Here is an 18,068-nt window from a genome sequence, read left to right as displayed (position 1 = left end):
ATACCTTGTGTGCATGCAGTTATATGCAGTCAGGCTTGGAGTCAGGAATGTGGGTCTGGTAGCCTGTGGGAGACCCAGACAGACACCACACCTGAAGCCAGGGCTGGTGGTGTGGCCACTTCAGGGAGGGATTTACCCTGTAGCAGTGACCCTGAGGATGAGCCACAGCTGCTGGTAGGTAGTAATGTTCCCTTGGACAGAGTGACTGCAAAGGCAGAGGTGAGTAGTAGTATCAGGCTGACAGTGAGGCACCGCTGTCAGAGGATACCAGACTTCCTGTGGAAGGGGAGCTGGGAAGAGTCCCAAAAGCAGGCTCAGCTCTCAAACCCTACATTACATGGCTTGAGGGAGGTAGCTAAGGAGGCTCCTGATTCTCAAGGAAAGGAGGAATATGTATACTGGGACAAAGGGTTACTGTATAGAGAGTGGACCCCTGAAGGAGGGCTAGAGGCTGAGAGAATACAGCAGTTGGTAGTGCCCAGAGTCTACTCTATGGCATATCTAGCCATAGCCCATGACATTCCTTTTGCAGGTTATATGGGCATAAAGCATACTAAGAGATGTATTATGCAGAATTTTTACTGACCAGGGATTGAAGGGATGTAACATGGTACTGCAGGACCTGTGAGCAGTGTTAAAAAGTAGGCAAGGCAGGAGTCAAGGTCAAACCTCCTTTGATGCCTTTGCCTGTGATTGAGGAGCTGTTTCAGAGGGTAGCTATGGATATCGTGGGGTATGAGTACCCCATGTTCCACAGGGAAGAAGTATAACTTGGTGTTAGGTTAGATTATGCTACTAGATACCCTGAGGCGGTGGCTCTGTCCTCTATTGAGGCAGAGAAAGTGGCAAATGCTTTGTTAGAGATTTTCAGCAGGATAGATATCATGAGAGAAATACTGACTGTCAAAGGTGCCAATTTCATGTCAGACCTGCTGGCTTATCGGTGGAAGCAATGTGGGGTGAGACATCTAAAGACCACCCCCTACCATTCCCAGACTAATGATCTTGTGGAGAGATTAAACTCTACACTAAAGACCATGCTACAGACATTTGCAGATCAGTTTAAGAGGGGGTGGGACAAATAATTGCCCCAACTGCTGTTTGCATACAGAAAGATACCCCAGAATTCCATGGGTTTTTCACCCTTTGAATTGCTGAATGGGCATAGGGTGAGTAGGCCTTTAGATTTGATCCATAATAAGTGGAAGTGTGAATCCCACAAGGAGTCTGTTGTAGCATATGTCCCATGGCTAATTAAATTATTTTTGTGTTATTTTCCTGCAGTGTTGTATAAGTTTGTTAAGTAAAGAATGTGCTTAAATATTTATTCTGTGGACTCAAATCAATGTATATAAAACTTGATTAGAACTGGAGACTTGAGTAATTCTTGACTGTGGCCTTTGAGGCAAAAGATGGCACTGTCACAAGCTTTGCTATCTGGGATACTAACTCTGGACTGGGAAGAATGGAGTTATGGTCTTCAGTTGAAAAAAAGGGTGGCAGATAGGTGTGCTCTAGTTATAGAGAGATGATACTCCGCAGCCCCCATGAGAAATCAGATTGCAGGACTCTAGAAAGGAGGCCTCTTCTAAATGATGAGCCTTTTATTCAGGACATGCAGTACAGATTCATTTCCTTCCTTCCTGCCTTAGGAATACTAAAAACACTGCATCAATTCTTTGTTCTTGCACGCATATTGGAGTGGTCACAGGAGTTTGTCAATACTGTCAGAATATGTTTTATGGCCCTGGTGGGGACATATGACTGTGTATCCAAAAATGTTTTGGGAGGAAGTGCAACAGCAGTACACTGTGCCATGGATGCTACTAAATGCTATGTGCTTCTGGAATGTGAGAAAAGAGAATTGTCAACATTCCTGGCTTTAAGTCAGATAAGTTCAAGGTAAGGGTATCATTCAACCAAGGCTGTGTCCTGTCTCCCCTCCTGCCTTTGATACCCCTATACATAAAATCAAGGTGTAACCAAAGCCTGAAAACTGCCTAGTTCAGGAACATGAGGGTAGCGTCTTTGTTGACCACAGATAATGCTGATAATTTAATATCAAATGTGTGTGATCCCCAGCATAAAATGACATGGCTGACTTCTGCGAAAAATGCACATGGGATGAAAATATATGCCTCCAAATTACAGGCCTTAATTCTCAGGAAGAAATGGATTGTTGTTCTGAGCTGATGGAGAAGCAGCTACTTTAACTGAAGGAGTATAACTATTTTGGGGTCTTGTTCATAAATGAGGGTAGAGAGTATCAGAAGAAAGACAAGCAAACTGAGACTTGTGGCAGTACTCATGTCATTGTCCTGCACAGTGGCAGGGAAAAAAGACCTCAGTTATATTGCAAAGTTCTCACTTTAATAATCAGTCTATATACCAATCACTCCTATATTCATGACTTTTGGGTAAGGATTATGTCATGGATAGAAGCAGCAGAAATTGGATTTCTCTGCAGAGAAACTTAGTTTTATCACTGTGACTCACATTCTGGGTGGCTGGACATAACCATTCAACAACTGATCCCCTAGTCTGAGAGGGGACAGCTGAGGTAGTCTGATACCTTGTGATGATGTCATCTAGCTGTCTTCAATACAAGGCATACCAGGCAAAGCTCACTGGAAGGAAGCTCAATGCAAACTTAGGACATGTTATAGGTTCATAGGTACTTACTAGGATAATTACCCATGAGGTCCCTCAAAAGCCTAGCCATATGTTTCCAATAAGTATTTTGGTAAGATTAACCCACAACCTCTAGTATTTTCAGTATGAATATCCTAGGGGCAGGCAGACATGTGCATATTGCCTCTGTCCATAAGGGACTAGGGTGCCAATCCAGAGGTGAACCTGTAGTTTCAAATCCACTAATACACTAATCTAGATTATGTTTGAATAGAGTAAGAGACATACTTGCTTTATATAAATGGAAGATGATTCCAGAGAAGTGGTATTCTCTGTGAGATATATCTATCCCTCAAGCATGTTCTATTTAAGTTGCAGACGAGATTCTCCTGATTGAGTGTTTCTGGTCTGATGATAGAAGGTACTGCCAGCCATGCCAGGAGAAGTAGGGCAGTGAATATATGACTTTTGCCAACACAGCTATTTGGAATTTTTTCAATAATTATATGTCATTTGTATATCAAACTGATATCAAACAGATTTATACAGATGCTTGTGCTGTAAATGCATTTGTGAGTGCACCCTGCTGTAATGAAAAGAAATGTACATGTATTACAGTAACTGAATTAAATGTGTATGTTTCAATAGAGGATACTAGGACAGCGGAGGTTACCCAGCTAGCTTACTTTAAGAAAATATGGAACATGTAAATGAGCTGTTAAACCGTTAAAATGTTACCCCACAGTGCTGAATAGGACTGGAGATGGTGGGTCTGGAAGAAGCCTTTGTTCCTTAGGTCAGTAAAAAGAGGAGAAGCCCCAGGCACTGCCATAAACATTTAGATGTGTATTGAAGCTGCTTACGCTAAATTCCTGTTTCAGCTTCAAAGGGGATACTGTCAGAACTTAGAGTCAGGTGACCCGATGAGGTCATTCTGCAAGCCATCTTGAATATTATATTTTACAGGGAGTAATCTCTGAGTATTGAGTATTCTGTTTTGGGGATCCTGACTAGAAAGACCACTCACGTATTTCATTGTGCATTACTTTATCAAGTAAGTTATTAGGGAATAGTAATTCTCCTGGATTCAGTCAGGAATATAGTGAAGCTTAGTTTAGAGATTATTTTTCTTTATTTGTATAAGTCTATCTATCAAAGTTATTTTCAATATCCCCTGTGATTTGAACACTGGTTTACTGTAAAAATGTATGCAGTATTTTCATGTGCTTTTATTATTTATTATTAAATATATTTAAAACTTTTATTCTGGCTGGTCCTTTTAGAAAGTACTTAACCTTTAAGAGTGCTTTTATTTATTTGGGGACACTGTGTGGGCCACTCCTGAAGGCCTATCTCTCTTGGTCCCCTACTACCATTTGCTTTAGTATTAATATTACACAGTAGAAATGGACAGCCTTTGTTAAGGGCCTTAGAGTAACTGATTGTGGAGTGTCTGGTGATGGTGACAACTACCTTATACTCTGGGCAGAATGAGACACAGCAGGTAAATCTGTACCAGCCTTTCCCAGGTGTGTGTGTGTGTTTGTGTGTGTGTGTGTGTGTGTGTGTGTGTGTGTGTGTGTGTGTGAAAAATCAAATCTCACAGTGTGTGTGTGTCAGCTAACAGGAACACAAAGCACTAGGCTTACAGAGAGGGTGTTGGAGGTCTTAGCTTCGACACTCGGCTGAGAACCTAACCCTACAGCTACACCAGTGGGGAGCCTTATTAGGGACCTGGGGGAGACTGATACAGACACCCAACCCCTGACTGAGCGTGTGTCCTGTGTGCTCTTAAGAGAAATTGTGCTTGATTCAGAGAGGTCTGCATCTCGAAATACTGAGTGTATCTATTTGTAGTCCAAGTACACATCACTCTCTAGTGTCAGTGGTGAGGATTCAGGCTCCTTGATTATTGGCTCACCATGGGGACATTACACTGTCATATTAGACTTCTGGATATGTAGTAGATATGAAAGGGTGGGATCTGCAGAGGCTTTGAAATTGAGGCAGAGATCTCCTCTCAACAGTCTTTAAGTTACCATAAGAGAGACAGGACTGTAAGATGATCATTGTAGCATTTGCGATTAAGCCCCTTGAGTGTCTTAGTGAGAAAGCATTGTGATTGGGCAAGGGAGCATTATACTCAGCACCTGGTCTAATGACTGCAGTATACAGTGGAAGATCACCTCCTTGACCTGGATGCCATACCTTTTTTAATAAGCTGTGGAATGAAAAAGGACTTCCTTACAAATTTGGATATTTGATGATCAAGTGACAGATCATTAACCACATAGGTTCACAAGTTCCTGACAACTGGGTCAATTTTCAAGGATGTGTTTTCAATGTGTTAGATGCAAAGAACGTCAGGCTTGCTGAAGGGTACAATTATACATTTTTTGTCATTTAGTTTTAGGTTGTGGCTTTGGCATCAGCTATTTGTTTGGGAAAAGCCTTCCTGAAGTACCTTAGTATTTTTGGAGGGTTTATTATAGCACCAAGTTTACAGTCATCTCCAGACTTAGTCATAATCCCTTAATGTTAGCTTTGACCTTTGAGAAGTGCATGCCAAAGAGGAGTGGCCCAAGGACTGAACTCTAAGGTACACCACTAGGGACAGGGCTTTTGGAGGAAGTAGATCCAATCACTCTAATTTCCTAGGTTCTATTTCTGACCCAGTTTTCTAAACAAAGCGTTATATAAGGACTTATATATAGCTGGATGAGTTTATCAACTATGCTGGGTGAGAGTTGTCAATACCTTTAAAATGTCTAGATATGTGTTATATACAGATTTTACCTCATTCACTGCTTCAGTACCCTTTTCAAGTAAGTTGACTAGATTAAGTAGTAGAATGTACCTTTTACAAAGTCAGACTGGCTGGGGTCAAGAGTTCGTAAACTTCCTATGTCTTTATTTAATAATTTCAGAACCTTTTTCATAGACTTCCAGATGGCATTGGTCAGGGTCATAGGTCTATAGCTTACCGGGTCAGCTGATGCCCTATCTTTGTGCAGGGGGATGACTGTTGCAGTCCTCAAATCATTAGGTACAAACTCTTATTGAAGACTGATATTGAATAGTCTTTATAGGGGGGTTGACAGGTTCTGCTTCAGGCTGACCAAAAGACATCCTGATATGTTATCTAGCCCCATTGAAGCAGTGTTCTTGGCCTTTCATAATACTTTGAGGACTTGTTCCTGGGAGATTTAGTGGAGGGGGTGTGAATGCTGGTATGTGATTTCAGAGTGTAGGGAGGCAGAGGGAGACTAAACACATTCAGTAATAGATTGACTATGTCATTAGGATTAGAGTATGTGATGTCATGCCCTATTAGTGCTGACTAGTTTTGAGCATTATTTCTGAGGTTTCTAACATACATAAAAACTTGTGATTATTTTTTACCTGGATGGCTACTTTTACCTCCAGTCTAGCTTTGATAGATTTGACTAGGGTCCTGAGATCACTGTTATGTTTGACAAGAGAGTTTTGGCATTTGAAGGGCTACATTTGTTTTCATATGCAATGAGCTTTTACCATTTATTGTAGAACCTGTTTATATTTGGGTTCCACCATAGGGATTTATTTTTAAATTTGACATTGCTTTTATTTCACAGGGGGGCAGATGCTTCTATCCAGCTATTTATATGTGCATAGCATTTGGTACTGAAGGATTTTGCATTCATACAGAGGTCTTCAGGGTGGTAGGGAATGTTGAACTTCACCAGGTCATCACTCAGTTTTAATAGATTAGCTTTAGCATACTTTCTAAGTACTATGTTATTGGGAGATGCTTTCAGCTTCAGTCTTATGGTAAATATGACTGATTTATGGGCCATATTGACTAGGAAGAATGTTACAACTGATAGGGAATACAGATGGCTCACATTAGTGAGAATCAAGTCCAGGAAATTGCCTCTCATAGTAGAAGTGCAGACTAGCTGGTTCACTGAGTTTGTATTTATGAAGTCCGGAAATCTATGTGTACACATGATTGGGAATGTATATATTTCCCAGTTGATGGAGAGCATTTGAGTAGAATAGTGTTTGGTTAAATGCTTAGAGCTTCTAAACTAGTCAAGTAGGAGGTATGTGGTAAAGGGGGCATAGAGTGGGTCCTAAAGTTAGCTACAATATATTATGGGGTTTTGTTAATGATACTTTGTACTTGGAGAAGTCCCAGGTCATTATGCACATATAAACAACCTCCAGGTCGATAGCCTAGTAATCTCCTATGATCCTATGATCTTATGATCTTGACTAATAAGTCTGGAGATGCAGTTTTGTTTAATCAATAAAGAGACTCCAGCACCTTTAGCGCATTCATCTAGGAAAGTGAGTCTGAATATGTGGTAGGCATTGAAACCTTGTACAGATAGGATGATTTCAATATTCAAGAACCAGGTCTCCATGACATTGCATATGTCAATGTATTCCAGGGTCAGGACTGCTTATAGGGAGTGTATTTGTTTGTTAGTACTAGGCAGCAATACATTCATGTTATTTGAATTTTTTTGGCATGTTGGAAGCTTTTGAAGACAGAATTGTCTAAAAAAGGCATTCTGGGGTAGATAAGTTTTTGCCAATATATGAAAGCCTTGGGGGTACAACAACAGGCCATCCCTGGCAAAGCAATTTGGACTGTCTACCATGTCATCCCAAACTGAGATGTATACATATAGATATACTGAATTCCATTTAAATGACTAATAACCTAATCCACTTGTTAAAGTCAATCATCTTTTGTTCGTATTGTAGCATCATTCTATGTGAAGATAAAATGCTGCTCAGGCAAGGTCTATACTCACCTAAGACACATATTCTGAGAGCTTCATCATGTCTCTCTTCATATAATCCAGGAAAGTACATTTCAAGTTATTTCTTCCCATCTGTACTATGACTATGTTATATGTGTGCTTGAGGTGCAAGGACTTGAGTGTGTGTGTTGTGTGGCAAATCTTGACCCTTAATAGACATCTGACCATGAATCTCTCCTTGCTTAGCCTAGTTAATGGTGCATCAATGTATCTCACAACGGAGCTTCCTATGACTAGGACATTGAGTTATTTAGAGGCACTGTGAGTTATAGGTGGAGGTTTTATAAATGGTGCTGCTTGAGTTGAGTGTTCGCGAGGTTGACAAGGGTACGTCTAGATGGCCTTTGTTTTAAGAGCCTTGGCATATGTGGTTCTATGTGTCTGGTCTGAAGCGTCTGAGATAGTTTTAGTGTGTGATGTGTGGTACTGACAACTTTGTTATTTGTAGTGGCTTTACTTGAGAGCTTTGCTTCCAATAACATTATATAACTAAATCTCTCACACACTGGGATATATTGTTTAAGTAGTAAGTGGTTGTCAGTGAACATGAGAGAATTGCTGCATTGTCTCAGCATGTCCATTTCAACCTAGCTAACTACCAAGACAGTTGGAAAGTGCAGTTCATGGTTATATTTGGTCACTGCTGTGGGTTGTAGTGCTTAAGAGAAGTGGAGTTGCTTAAATGGAGTTCTACCAGTCTAAGACAAACAAGGAAAGGCTTCACAAAGAGGAATGAGCCACCCTATTCTGTTGACTGTATTATTACTGACTAGTAAATACACTCAGAGTTTCTGGAGTAGGTTATAGAGGAAGTTATGGTTCTAAGACCCCACGTTTATACAGTGCATGATTAAACAGCTCACTGAGGAACAGTGCCTTGAAACAAAGGCAACTTCTAAAAGCAGGGAAAAAGAAAACTATAAGATAAACAAAACCACTGGCCAATAGCAAGGTAGCATATTCTACAAGCAACCAGAGGCCTAGAAAAAAATTAGTTTTTCCTCTACTCTTACTAGAGTTTAAGCCAAGACAATTCTGACACAGATCACAATAAATCCATATATACTAGAACAGGGTACTAAACAAGTGCTAATTAAGTGAATGTGTAGGAAGGGTTAATATACTTGGAGAGTAGGATTAGCGGATTTGAAAAAATATGGAAAAAGTGTAAACCTTCTGGGTAGTGCACTGTGCATTAAACAGGCAGGATGATAAAAAGGGAAAGGGTAACTTGAGCTTTAGCAGTCTAAAAGGAGGAGCCTTCCAGTTTCATCTATAAGTTCCCAGTGGTATAAGTGAATGAGATGAGAATGGGAGGAGTTTCCAGTGACAATTTATAGTAAGGGAGGCTCCAGGGATTTTTTCTTTTGATTCAGCCTTTGTTTACATTTGAGGTTTTCCTTTCTGAGCATGCTCACCTTTGGCTGAGGAGGGTAGGGGAAGAGTGCCTGAAGGAAGTATCAAAGGTGTTAGCCAAATTCCATCTCAACTTGCAGTTGTACTGACAACAGCTTTCCTTGTGAGCCATTCATTAGTTTAATCTGTGCATTTTGCCCATTGAGAAAAGTAGCCTTTCAGGCATTTTATGACCTGACTGCCTCTGCTACTCTAGAAAGTGCATCAGTAATGCAAGGCCTTTAAACCAGAGTTTTTTGTTTCTTTCATTTCATATTTTATTCTGTTGTGATTCTGGATCCAGGCCACCTACAACAATGTTATGACATGGCCTCTACCTATAGAAAGCATCTGAGTCAGGCAAACAATAGTGGAAACCATATTTTACTTCCTTTCATGTTTTACTGTATTATGATTTTTGAATACTAGCCTGGTGTAGTGACTTTTCTGAACTGCTAGTAATTCCATAGAAAGCAAGTGTGTGACAGAAGGTTGAAGCATTAGTAGACACACTCTTCTGTTCCTTTTTTCAGTTTCTAGTTTGATATGTGCTGCGTGGTGGTGGTGCTGCGGTAGTGTTGTCACCTCACAGTAAGACACTGCCTGGTTTGATTCTCAGCTAGAGCGCCTTCTGCGTGGAGATATGCGTGAATGGGCGTACCTTTGTTGAAGGTTGTGTGTCAGGGCTGGCAACTCGGCATGTAAAAATCAACTGCCAATCATTAGCGGACCGGAGTTCCGCTGTGGCGACCCCTAACCAGGAAAAGCCGAAAGACACAACAACACAATTTGATATGTGCTGATTTCTGAATACTACTAGAGAAATGCACTATTTTTATGAGCAGATTGCTTGTACATCTGTAGAAGCATGAGTGATGCAAAATTTAAAAATGAGTATACACTGATGTCCTTTTTCTCTGGCACAGCTTTCTTTATTTTCATTCTTAAATATGAGCCAGGAGCTGGAGTATATTTCCCCAGTCCAGTGTAAGTTAGAGGGGAACACAAACCCAAAGATTAGTTTATCCTGGGAGCTGAAACAAGACTTTAACTGTGGATTTACAGGATATTTAAAAGTAAAGTGACACTGTGGATGGGAATGAAAGTGACATGTCGAAGTGACTGAGATGTCTGTCAGCTTAACTTGCACCCTAATTTTATACACTGGGATTCCCCCTTTAAGAGCAGTACAGATTGGCTGAGTTGGTACTCAGTATTACTGAAGGAAAAAAAAGTACTTAAACAGTTTATGTAACTGAGAATAGTAAAATAAGAGAGAAGAGAGAGGGACTAATAGTCAGAGTACCATAAGGGGCAGAAACCAGAGACACTGGTTTTTAACATCTCAAAAGGCAAATAGTGGGAGGGTTACAGAAAACAAATTCAACAGAACTGTAGCAAGCCACACATGGAATCCAACACTATACTTTGTAGCCCACAGTATTTCATGCCTGCATAAAATAATGTACTTACAACAAAATGCTTTAAAAATGATTCTAACTGAATATTAGAACAAATCAAGTGCAAAACAAATGCCTACTTTTATGATGCACATATACTTAGCAGTTTTTTTTCTTAGAAAGTTTACTCAGAATTAAGTGTTTGAACTCCAGGCATGCCACAAAGGCCAACAACAAATCCAAGGAGTCATGATATACAGAATCAAGGAACCAGGAGTGGGAGAGAGTAATCCAATCAGTAAAACATATCTGTAATAAGCCAGATAAAACCAGACACAAGAGTTTATAAAGCACAACCAAACACCACTGTGGCTGTGAATTACTGTTGAGGCCTAATTTGCTAGTTTTAACAAAACTGTTTTAGCTAAAGAGGAAAATAATATTACCACTCCCATAGTATGTTCTTCCCTGGTGAGATCAGATCATCAATCTGTCTCATTCGAAGTTTCTATCCCACCCAACCCCTCCCCAGCCATAACCAGGCTAAAAAAACTTCTCAAAAGCTGACTACAACCTCCTAAAGGAGGGTATCAGTAGTGTCACACCACTGCCCCCCTCACAGGCTACAGACAACCATGCTAAACAGTAGTATACAAGCACCTGTACAACTACATGGACTCAGCCATACCCAAAATAATTAAAACCTGCTTCTCAAGGAAACACAGACTTGTCTGGTGGGCATCCTCTATCAACAGGCTTTATGACAAAAAGGAAGAAAATTATGTCCGAGGGTAAAAAGGAACACATTCCAAATTGGAAAAACTCCCTCCTCAGCCTCAACAAGCTAATTAGATCACTAGTGAAAACCTCCAAAGCCAATTATGAGTTGAAACTAGCCTCCGAAACAAAGAGAAACCACAAGTCCTTCTTCAGTTACATCTGGAACCTCCATGGCAAAGCCCAGGTTTGTTCCGAATTAGTACTTAATGGTACCACTTACATTGATCCTGTTGACTTAGATGACCTGTATGCTGATAGGATCAGTGCAAACTTCATCCCCCTATGCCCCTCCCAAGGCCCTATTTGACATCCCCGATACTTGTCCCACACCTCACATCTCTGTAGATCAAATGTTAAAGGCCCTATCCAAAGCAAAGAACACAGCTCCCATGGGCCCTTGTAGTATCCCAGGCTGTATACTGCACCATCTCCTGCAAAAACTAGCTTTGCCATTGAGCACCCTATTCAACCACAGCCTAATTACAGGCTTCATTCCAGCAGAGTGGAGAACTTCCATTTGTCATCCCCTTGCACAAAGGTGATGCCACTACTGACCTGGGAAACTATTGCCCCATTAGCTTGACAAGTCTGATCTGTAAAGCTATGGATCATATTATTATGAATCTCATAAACAAGGACGTAGGCAATCTCCAAGCACTTTACCCCAATCAATTTAGATTTGTCAGGGGCAGATCTTGCCTATTCATAGGTTCATAGGTTCATAGGTTCATACTAGGCTATCTGCCCGAGGGCATTTATAAGCCAAGCCATAGTTTTGTGGCTTACGCCACCCCTTAGTTTGGAGAAACTCTGCCCATTATTTAGCTGTGCCTCTGTCGAGCAATGACACTGAGGTAACCCCTGGGGTGTATCTGCGATCTCCCATCCATTGGTCAAGATTCCTCTTGAACAAGGCCAGCGAGGTGCTCTGCCTCACATAAACCGGGATTTTGTTCCACAGCATAGGGAGTCTTTGGGTGATGAATCTATCCCTCCAGCACGTCCTATTAATAACCGTGTCGAGGTTTAAGTCACCCACCCTTGTGGCTCTGAGGGATCTAGATTTTTTGAGATGAAGCATATTCATCAAATCTGGGTTTGACATGGCCTTGTATGTCAGGCATAGGTCACCTCTGAGTAAGCGGTACGCAACTGAATATAACTGGAGTTCTTTCAGTCATGCAGCATAGGACAGATTTTTGAGACCCTTTATCCTTTTGGTGAGGAACTTTTGTGGCCTCTCCAGCTGCTGCAAGTGTCGGGTCAGATACATTCCAAATGGGGCATTGTACTCGATCATTGGTCTGATGAGTGATGAGTATAGGGAGACTATGACTTCCCTTGATCTAGATGTGAATCCCTTCATGATAAGGTGGGCAATGTAGAAGGTCTTCCTAACTACTTTAGCAATATGAGTGTCGAATGACAGGCTACTGTCAACCTGGGTTCCCAGGTCCCTAATAACTTCTTCTGTGTTCAGGGGATTGCCACCTATATGGTAGCTAGGGGTAACCTTATTTTTCCCGAAGGGTATGACTATGCATTTCTTGGCATTTAACTTGAGGCCATGGCTCTGGCACCAGTTATCCATTTCTGTGAGACCCTTCTGAAGGATATCTGTGTCGGATGTGTTCTCAACTACGGCGCCCAGTTTGCAGTCATCTGCGAACTTTGTCAGCCATAACCCTCCTGTGTTTGCTTGTACTTCAGAAAAGTAGATGCCAAACAAGAGTGGGCCCAGGACTGAGCCCTGTGGGACACCACTTGTGACAGGCTTTGAGTCTGACATGGCGCCAGCAACTCTGACCCTGTGGGTTCTGTCACTCAGCCCATTTGCAACCCATCTTGTAATGTATGGGTTTACATTTAAGTTGATGAGTTTTTCAATGATAGCCGAGTGGGGTATTGTATCGAAAGCCTTCGCCAGGTCTAGGTAGGCTGTATGGACTGCCTTTCCCTCGTCAATGGCCTTGGTGACTGTTTCAAAAAAGTCATCCAAGTTTAAAAGGCATGATCTGCCTTTGACAAAGCCAAACTGGGTTGGATCCAAAGTCTGCAAATTCCCTATGTCTTTATTTATGAGATCCATTATGATCCTTTCCATGGCTTTGCAGATCAGGCTTGTCAAGCTAATGGGACGGTAATTTCCAGGGTCGGTGGAGGAACCGCCTTTGTGGAGTGGGACCACAGTCGCTGTGCGCCACTCCCTGGGTACGTATCCGGAGGTGAGACTAAGATTAAACAGCTGTCCTAACTGTGGGTTTAGTTCCTCGTTGAGTTCATGGAGCACACAGCCGGGGACACCATCAGGTCCCATGGATGCTGTGTTCTTTGCCTTGGAGAGAGCAGTTCTCACCTGAGCGTTTGAGATGTTTGGGGGGCTACAATCATTTGGTATAGTTATCTCTTCTTTAGGTGGGGAGGGTGGGGAGAAGTTTGCACTGAACCTGTCAGCCAATATGTTGGCAATGTCTGTAGGATCAGTAATCTTCACATCATTTTGAACTAATTCTGAGCATATCTGGGAGTTTCCTCCTAGGTTTCTGACATAGCTAAAGAATGCTTTATGGTTGTCTTTAGAGTCCTTAGCTATTTTTTTCTCAAAATTAGCTTTGGATGATTTTATGAGAGCTCTTAGCTTTTTACTTATAGTGATCAGCGGTGTCTTACCTTTTAAGGATTTTGCTCTATCTTGTAGTAGCTTTCTCCTTTTATTGTAGAGTTTGTTTATGGCTGGGGTCCACCAGACTGGACGCTTGCCTTTGGTACAAAGAGTCTTTGTTTTGCTTGGGATTGCCTGATCCATGCAGCCCTGCAGGTGCTGGTAGAAGGCATTTGTAAGTGATTCAGCGGTTTGAGTAATGTTAACCGCCGGCTCAGAGGCCTTAAAGGAGACCACACTAGTCTTTAGAAGTGTGAAGTCGGCTTTCGAGAAGTTCTTTACTGTGGTCTTTTTCATTTCGGGTGGGGGCGGGATGAGGACCTCCAGCGATATTAGTTTGTGATCAGATCTCACCAGTGAGGGGCATACTTCTGGCGTTGAACATTGTGCTCCCATGTTCGTGATGATGAGATCAAGTATGTTCTCTCCTCTTGTGGGGATGGTGACTAGTTGTTCCATGGCATTTGAGTTTATGAATTCCAGGAACTTTTGGGCTAGAGTGTTTGGGCTTGAGTAGTGTTCCCAGTCTATATTAGGGTAGTTGAAGTCACCTAGTATGATGGTGTTTGGAGATAGATGTATCCCCTCCAGTGTTTTCAGGAAGGCCATGTGAGGTTCCTGAGTTTGCGAGGGTGGCCTGTAACATGCTACAATTTGCATAGCAGTCTTGCCTATGGTTAATTGCACCTGGATGGTTTCCGATGCATCGTGCGATGCCACCAATCTTGAGGTGTGGGTGTCCTTGATGAATATGGATACCCCTCCTCCTTTCTTGGTATTGTCTGGGTTTTGTGGCCGGAACGCATGATATGAGGTAAAACCTGATAGTGCTGGGGTGCTCTCAGGAGCCTTGAACCAGGTTTCTGTCACAGCACAGACATCGATGTTCTCCATACTGAGAAGGGCCTGGTTGACTTCTTTGAGACTGTCACCAAGGTCCTGGATAAAGGAAAGTCAGTACATACAGCTTACCTTGACTTGGCCAAGGCCTTTGACACAATCCACCACTTGGGCATCATTGAAAAGCTAACACAACATAGCATAAGTTCCTATCTCATCAGGTAGGTGGCCAATTGGCTCATGGATAGGACTCACAGGGTCAAAATCGGTGCCACCACTTCTGACAGCAGACCTGTCACTAGTGGTGTTCCCCAGGGATTAGTCCTGTGACGACTGTTTGGTATCTACTTCTTAGAGGTCCAGGCTGACTAACTTTGCAGATAACTGTAAGTTGGGTGCTACCATTGACTCCCCAGATTATGTTAGCATACTGCAAGAGGGTCTCACAGCTACAAATAATTGGTGCCAAAGCCATGGCCTTAAGTTAAACTCAAAAAAATGTATTATCATACCATTCGGAAAAAGCATGGCCCCTACTGATTACCACATCAACGGCAACCCCCTAAGCACATAACCTGTGGTGAGAGACCTGGGTACTCAGGTTAACAACAATCTCACATTTAACCATCATGTGGCGGCAGTGGTCAGAAAAGCCTTTTACTTGATTCATCTCATAAGCAAAGAGATTGTATCCAGAAAATATTACCTCTCTGTACTCCTTCCTTATTAGGCCTATAATTGAGTGCAATGCCCCATTTGGTATGTACCTCTCCAAACAGCTGTGCCAACTGGAAATGCCACAGAAATATCTCACAAAGAGAATCCATGGCCTCCAACATCTGTCCTATGTGGACAGGCTCATATCACTATCACTGTACTTGGTATCATACTGACTGCTCAGAGGTGATCTGTGTCTCGCCTACAAGGCAATATCGGACGCTGCTCTACTAGAGATGCTCCATATCTGTAAGTCTAACTCCTCACACACTACCTGCTCAATAGGCCTAAATCTAATATGCAACATCAACAAAACCTGCTGGAGAGACAGGTTTGTCTCCCAGAGGCTGGTCCATCTCTGGAATAGACTTCCCATACATGTCAATCAGAGTACTTCAATGACCATCTTCAAGCACAACCTTGATGAGTGGATGGGAAACCACAAATTTGTCCCAGAGGTTCCCTCTTTGTCCCTCATTGACAGGGGTGACAGGTGCTGACTGAGGGTTCTTTTTTGGGGATAAACTCTTGGTTAGGCTTGTAAGGCCCCAAGACCATTAGCCAAGCAACCTCCTATGATCCTATGCTGGGATTAAGTAGCTCAGCCTAGTGAGGAATATCCAGTGATCCAACAAGATGAAGAGTGGACTGCTGCTGTAGACAGGTCATCTCCTACTGTCACGCTGCAAACGTATCTGTCAAGCTTTGCTCAGCTGCTGATATTTTTTTTTTCATAAGAGAAATTCATACAAGAATTAACTCTGTGTTTGTTCTTCAAAGCCAGTTTCCTTGAAAATAAGATGAACATAAATAAAAGGAATGACTATCGTGACAAAAAAAGATTTTGATTCATTGAGTGGAAAGAAAAAAATCCCTCCATACTCACCATCAATAGCTAGGTAGGGCAAAGAGGGCTGCCATCCCAGGCCTAAAGTTTTAGGGGGTATAATGGGCTGATTTTGATCACTCTTTAGTGAATGACAGTTTAAAAAGAAATGTCAGTATTACATTTGCAGTCAAAACTAAGGTCTGTAGTATTCAATGTGTGGCATAAACCATAACACCTTTCTGCAGTTTAAAGGCTAAAAAAAAGTTTTTTTTTTTTGCAACAAACTTGAGCTCTGTAGGGCTCCATTTGTAATATAAACTTTAGGAACTGCAACAACAAACAGTTTAAAAGAAGAAAATAGCTGTTTTAATGTTATTACTACTTTTTTAATGCTCTTCAAGTTTAGTGAAGTTTGATGGTGAGGAGCAGCACCAGACACAAAACAAGCTACATGTTTTTTCACCATGAAGGGGGCTTCAGCCACAGCACTTCTTAATATATTATCAGTTCTCAGGTACTTCAGGTCGCAAGAAGGGTATACATGCAAACACAGCATAATTTACTTTATAAATATAATTCTGGGGTATGGCGTTTAAAAGCAATATCCAGCTACTGATTCGAAAGTGCACTATTCCCTTTCCCAAATTATTTTATTTTGACCATATTGTATTTTGAAACATCTAGCATTAAATTCTGTAATATGTGTTATGATCTACACCTAAAATATCCACATTTGTCAATCCATACTCAACCTATTTTACCTTTCTACAAAGTAAGTTCTCATTCTCAGCTGAATCAATCTAGTTTTAATATGTATATAAGATATATGCTATAAGCTGCCAGTTCTGCTATTAGGTAGCATACTGTGCTGTCAGTTTTGATTTTAGACATTGAATTTGTAGTATTTTATTGAATTCTTAGCATTTTTTGTTCAAGTTAGATTGAGCTTTTACTACCTTGGTTGTAGAACCAGACCATTATACAAGGCTAAAAGATGATGAATGTAGTTACCTAAAGCAAATGTGAATCTAGGAATCAACCAGTGAACTATGCACTTACTGATTTCACATTCCCTTTCTTTAGTAAGTTATGAAATAGGTGACGTGCCTCAGAATGTTACTACTGCTCCATCAAACTTCTGTAAACTGCCAATTGTAATGCCATAATGGAAAAGAACTCTTGCTTTTAAAGAAGTGTAATTTATTGAATTTTTCAACACTATACCAATAAAAAAAGAACAGTGAACGTTTACCAAGCTGGTTAGAGGCAGTCTTCATTCCTTACTGGGTCACCACTAAAAGGAACCATGAAGCTGTGTTAGCCTGGTGCATCTGAAATTCACTTAGGCCTTTAGTGGATATGAGATGAGAGTAACACCGATGTGGAAAAAAAAACTATCAGAAAGTTGAGAAGTAAATAAAGTAGCATTTTTATATGGTACTAAATATTACAAAGTGTACTATATCTGATCAAAATCAAAAAGCTCTAAGCATATTTGTTAGCTCACAGCAGCAAGAAATATATTGACTACTTGAGTATACAACAGACTGAAACACTTGGACTCAGGTAATAAGCTCATAGGTGTATACTAGGCTAACAACCACGAGGGCCATTATAAGCCTAGCTTAGCAACCCAAATGTGACCCCTAGTAAAATTTCATCAAAAGAACAAAGAAAACACTACCACAATCTGTGGCATATAGATGGAAAATCTTCATCTGATAATCTTCAGCAAGCAGCAGCTCTTGAAAGGAATAAGAAAGAAGTGCTCTAATACTTTTTTAACCTGCAAATGTTAAATTGCTTTTGCGCTGCAGCAGATAGCAGTGTAAGAGGAACCAGTGTCTGTGGTAAAACATAGCAGTGTAAGAGGAACCAGTGTCTGTGGTAAAACATAGCAGTGTAAGAGGAACCAGTGTCTGTGGTAAAACATAGCAGTCAAAACATGCAAATATCGCAGAATATGTTAGAAGGCAAACACTTCCACTATGAGTCGATGA

The sequence above is a fragment of the Protopterus annectens genome, chromosome 17.part0 (assembly GCF_019279795.1).
Source record: "Protopterus annectens isolate FY-2018-M chromosome 17.part0, PAN1.0, whole genome shotgun sequence".
NCBI classification, from domain to species: domain Eukaryota; kingdom Metazoa; phylum Chordata; order Ceratodontiformes; family Protopteridae; genus Protopterus; species Protopterus annectens.
This window is presented reverse-complemented; position numbering follows the sequence as displayed.